General features: G+C 43.5%; 1 pseudogene; it reads right to left on the minus strand.

Moving 5' to 3' along the window:
* Positions 1-2,257: 2,257 nt before the first annotated feature.
* Positions 2,258-4,128, minus strand: LOC148035578 (alpha-1,6-mannosyl-glycoprotein 2-beta-N-acetylglucosaminyltransferase pseudogene; annotated as a pseudogene).
* Positions 4,129-5,956: the final 1,828 nt, after the last annotated feature.

The raw sequence follows: 5,956 nt of genomic DNA on the forward strand, positions 1-5,956 counted from the left end.
ATCACATCACTTGCCAATCATGCTTACATTGAAGATCATTCTTTCACACATATATGTGGTCTATAAGTGGATCACCCCCCTTTCATTTCAACACCTCCTTTTTGGATGATGATCATTTCATGGTTGACCTAAAAAGTCATGGAAAGATGCAAGAGAACTCAAGTGTCTCTCTTGACTTCAAATGGTTAGCTTGCTCAAATGCCATTACTACCTACATTAAAAGGCATGGCTAACATCAAGATGAAACTAGAAGGAAATTGTATGGAAGTTGTCTTTAGTTTAAGGAGAGAGCCCGTCATCTTATTAGTTCTAATCCTATTGATCTTACTTTGCAATGTCTATTGTAGGAAGTTGAAGATTACAACCAAGCAAAGAAGATTATTGTATTCTTGCCCCAATTCAATTAAAAGGGGGTTGGGAGCTTTTGGGGATGCACACACTTCCTTCTACTTCAATGCTTTGAAAATGAACAAAAAATGTGAAATAGTGACAACAATAAAAGATGGTTCTAGTAGATGTGTGTCTAATGACTTTGACATCCTATGTATCTTTAAGATCCACTTGGCTCTTATCATTCCTTCTAAGCTAATATTACTTGAGGATTATTCTAGTCATTTGCAAGCCTTGTTTAAAGTCAAATCGCCTATGGAAATGGTTATTGGCCTAGAAAGGCCCTTCTCTGAAGAGGAGGTCTATGCTACATTAAAAATGATGAAAAGTGGCAAGTCACATGGCACGGCCTCCCATCAGAAATCTTCATGAAACTTTGGGATGTATGTGGTGAAAACATAACCTCTATGGTTAATTACCATCGAAAAATTGGTGTGCCCTTGCTCGATTTTAATGTTGCTCTAATTGAGCTCATCCCTAAGGCAAATGAAAGAAGAAAGCCTAGGCATTGGTGTCCCCTAACCATGCTAAATTTTGCTTATGAGATCCATGTTATTGGCTTTGAGAATTAAGTTTGTCTCATCATAAGTGCTTCACCCTAGGCAATATAGGTTTCTTTATGGCCAGAAGATATAGGATGCAATCCTAAACTTGGCATTTTTGTGTGGACCTAGCTATGTCAGGCAAGTCTGACTTTGTTATTATAAACATGGATTTTGACAAGGCCTATGATCATATTAGTTGGTCCTTTGTCATGTTGCATTGGAGGCTCTAGGATTTGGTTCGAGTGTCAAGAATATGGTGCTTTCTTTGTTTGATGAATGCTAGTGGTTATGTCTCCTTTAATGGACAATTATCTTCTCCATTTGCTCTCAAGAGGTCGACTAGGCAAGGCTGTCTATTGACCTCTCTCTTATTTGCTATAATGACTAACCCCTTGTTGAAGAAGGAGGACAAGAAGATTTAGGAGCATTACTAAGGGGCTACCATTGCTAGGAGACACCACCTTTGTTGCTCCATTTTTTGCTAATCGTAATACTAGCATTGTTTGAGCCGAGTAGTCTGTTGATATGTTGCCCAAGTATACCAAGAGTTTCGGATTATCAAGCAATCTGCTAATTGGGATGTCAAATGGGCATTGGAGTTACCATGCAACAAAGGTTCACGTGGTTTCTTGCTAAAATTAGGAGCAAAGTTTACAAAGGGAGGAGCTATCCTACCACCTTCACTCATAGATTGTTGATCCTCAAGAGTATTCTTGCTACCTCCACAATCTACGTTGGAATTGTCATTCATTTAAGGCCCAATGGGAAAGATTTGAAAACATTTTCTATGGAAAGTTGATGGTTCAAAAAGCTAGCACTATAGGGTGGCCCTGGCTTGATTGGTCTTGTGGACAAATCAATATCTCTTGGCTTTCCATTGTTGAAGCGAGTTCAAGACAATCAACCTTGGATGATCGTTATTCAGAGCTAGATTGCAAGAGCCTGCATCAAAGGAGAAATATGGCCTAGTGTTTCTTGGGAGGATATTCTATACAACCCCACCCTACCTATGAGTATATTGAGTTGCAACTTGCTCAATTTTTGATTAGGCAATGGAAGATGCTCATACATGAGTTGCGATGGCTATGTGCTCAGGAGAAGAGACTCCTCCTTTTCGGATAGAAGACAATCATGAGAATCAAGCATGTTAAGAGTGATGTTGTAGCTTAATGTAAAAAGCTTAAGAATGATGGTCATGTCCTTTGATGTGTAAAAGGCTTACTAAAGGCTAAGACACTAATAATATGTCGCAATCGTTTTGAACAAAAGAATTAAGGCGTAGCCTAAATTTCAATTTCGACCAATCTACATATCATGGACATATATATATATATATATATATATTATAGAGAGAGAGAGAGAGAGAGAGGGGGAGGCAAAATCAATTTCAAAATTTCTTACAATCAGACGAGAACAGGGGGATGGAGGTAGAGAGAGGCAAAATCAAGGCACAAACTGTGATCACGGGTATCGCCCCAACCTCCGTGTCCTGTTGGTTGGGCCTGTGAGAGCGCGTTCTGCTGCAGGTCATGGAGCTGCACCACCGCCCCCCACTCTTCAGAACCCTTGAGGATACTGATGTTGGGGACCGTGTCTTCCTCCTCCACCACCATACGCACCTGCTGCATGAGCAGCCCGCGCTCCTCCTCCTCCTCTTCGCAGGGATGTCCCTCCATCGCCGATCCATGGCTGCACTTGCCCAATCGCCTCGCACTCGCACGCGGACCTCTCAGCGCACACACGGCCTCCCCCCATGCCGGATACACCGCCATCGCCATGGTTTCGCGCCATCCCCTGTCATCAAAGCTGCAAAACTGCTCTGCGGACGCATGAATCTTCCTCCATATCGTCCTGTTGAAAGCATAACCAACACTATCCATGCCAATCCTCTCCGCCACGAGGCGGTTATGTGCCTGCGGCTGAGCTTGCATAGTGGAGATCGCAGACCCTAGGGTTGCCGCACAGCAATCCGGGCATGCACAGGCCTTCACCGCGCAGAGGATCTGCATGTTGCGGTATGCGTTGGGAAAGATGTACAGGTCTTCTTCAATGAAAATCATGTGGCCCTTGTAGTCTTTGGTCTCAGACAGACCATCCCACACAGTGTTCATCATCCACCACCAATGGTGCTTGGATGAGACCATGTCTGCCTCTCTGTGGTTTCCATTTTGATCCGCGTTGCCATTGCAATGCTGCGCCGCCGGATCATCTCTGCCATGGCAGTCGCCAGGGCTCTCACCAGGAAAGGAGTGGGGGTAAATGTGTGGGGAGAAAGGGGCAAAAATCTGCTTCACCTGGCAAAAGCTTATGCCATCAATGATGGCATTAAGTTCCGGGTAGAAACCATCGTGGCTGACAATTAACAAAGTCTCGCTGATGCCATCGACTCGAGACAGTGAATCCACCACAGTCCGCAGGTAAGCAGGTCGGTTGTGTACAGAAAGCACAAAGATAAGATGATCGGAGGGAAGCTGTGGGAAAAGATGTTGGTTTCTAGGGGGCAATGCATTCCTCTGCTGCAAGATCTTGGACATGTCATTCTGAGGAGGAAGGGTGATATTTCTGCCTTGCAGTGACGCTGGCAAGGAGGCTGTCTCTGCATTAACCAGCTTCACACCAGCACAAATCACAGGCATAGAGGAGGAGAATCTGCCACCGCTGCTGCGGCTGTTGCCACTGGTGCCAATAGTCGATAAGGACCGTCGATGTAGGACAAGGAGTTCTGAGGGAGGGGTGCCCCAGAAGAGGAAGAAGGCGAGAATGAGGAAGACAATCTGGGCGGAGGTTGTGATGAGGGTGCATCGGTTGGTGATGTACCGTGGCAGTTTGAGGTACCACTGTCTAGTAGCAGCTAAACTTCTCCCCCCCATACTGTTCTTTCTTTTCCTTCTGTACCGCGAACACTCTTCTATTCCTTCTCCAGTTCTTGGCACTTGCCTTGTTTGTTCTTCTTCTATGTAGGGCGATGATTGATCTCCTCTTCGACCTCTACATGGGTGTCTGTACTCTCTTCTTCCTCTGGATCCAACTCTCAGGACTGCGTCATGGAGGGAGGGGCATTGCTCTTGAGATCCATCATCTATGAAAGTGGGTCGTCGTGTGCATCAGTGTCTGAGTGGCTGCTGGCTTGTGAAAGCATCCAGCATTTAGGAGTAAGCATCGAGCAACTGGGCTGTCTTTGACTTTGACAAAGGTGGTGCGATGGGATTGGCGTCAACACACAATGGGATGGGGGAGGAGCTTTTTCAACGCGCTACTGTGTAGATAAAATAATACTTCTTTACAAGGTGCGATCCGGTAGGCAGCTTCTGAGATATCTGTGCGGCGTGCCCGAGGCGGGGACGTACTCGGGAGAGTGGTTCTAACGAAGTCCGCGTGGGTCGATTCACGGATGGTACATCTAGTAAGGAGAAGCTCTACAAACACGCAAATTAGAAGCTTTACTGACACACACCCATGGGCACGTTTGCCTTGCTTCAGTGCGATCTGAAAGCTTGAACGCCGGCACATGTGCAGCAGGCACCCCCGTTCACAGCCATCTGATTCGGCAGGAGAGAGAGAGAGAGAGAGAGAGAGAGAGAGAGAGAGAGAGAGAGAGAGAGAGAATCCATCGCCAACCTTTGCTTAATCACTTCGTTCTCCATGAACTGCAGGGGAAAGACATCTCATATATGGCCCAACTTCAAGAAGCTTCCATGCGTCGACATTGAGTGACCTCAATGAGCCTGCCTAAAGCTCATTTGTGCTATCGTCGATGCATTCTGTGTAAATTTTTTCCCAAGTCATGGCCATTTTCGAATACCCCAACATTTGGGTCAAGGTGTCAAAGGTAAGTCCCACAAAATATGATAATGTGTCAATAAGATTCATTGACGTATAAATTAGCTTCATATGGCATGAAGTAACTATGTTTCACATGTGTATTTATGTTATATATGTAACCTATATTAAGAATCTCTCTCTCTCTCTCTCTCTCTCTCTCTCTCTCTCTCTCTCTCTTAAAGTTGTCTGCACTATGTAAATCTTGTGTATAGTAACATCTACTACATTAAAATCCTTGACAAGTTTTTCTAGAACTCTCAAATTTTTGTTCATGCATGTATCAATTGAATTTAATCAATAACACTCCGTCAAATTGTACACTTTGACATTCTCAAAAGATGACCATAAATTTTTGTTAAGGCCCAACTTAAGGCATCAAGTTTAAAGCTTGGCATTGGTTAAGGCAAAAAGACTCTTGTTTGGCCCTCCAATCTTTCAACTTGCCCTTAAGGGCCATAATATTGGGTGACACGTTTCCTTTTGGAAAAAAAAATATAAGCATCATAAAATCATTCTATAATTTTGTTTGTCTTAAAAGTTTCAATGAATTACAAATAAAAGAATAAAGCCATTAAGCTAAGCAAGGAAAGGAGGGTTTGTAAGTATGCAAAATGAACTACTCTAGAAATTACTGCCAATCTAGAACTACTCAAGGTTAAACTCGACTTAAGAAAGGAAGAGGCCATAGAGACCACAACAATTGTGCATTGTTAAGTATGCACAATGAAGTGGTCTAGAAACTACTATCAATGCAAGTGACCCTACAGTGTAGATGGAACTCTTGCAGGTCAAACTTGACTTGAAAAGAGAAGAGACCATAGAGGCTATAATTGTTGAGCTTGTTTACTAGAGCTTGGTAGCAAGTCAAATAAATAGGCCCAATGAAGTTTTTTGGGTATCATCCCAGTGAGTTTGTTGAGCTCTCTTAGGGAGTGGCTTTCACTTATCTATTCTATATATTATTGAGAGCATTGCCTTGGGGATCCCAAATCAACTAGAAGGTTCCTAAGTCTATGTGGTATAAGAAGAAGTTCGGTATTCAAGAAATAAAGATGGCATTTTCTTGAAGGGTGAGTGGGGATTATATTTATTTTCCACCATCATCTTCCTCATCCAATTCAACACATGTGAATATACACATTCTCTCTCTCTCTCTCTCTCTCTCTCTCTCTAAGTTGAATAGATAAGTTTGCTATTCA

The sequence above is a fragment of the Lygodium microphyllum genome, chromosome 5, assembly GCF_053477565.2.
Source record: "Lygodium microphyllum isolate KBCC chromosome 5, Lygodium_microphyllum_v1.1.10, whole genome shotgun sequence".
NCBI lineage: Eukaryota > Viridiplantae > Streptophyta > Polypodiopsida > Schizaeales > Lygodiaceae > Lygodium > Lygodium microphyllum.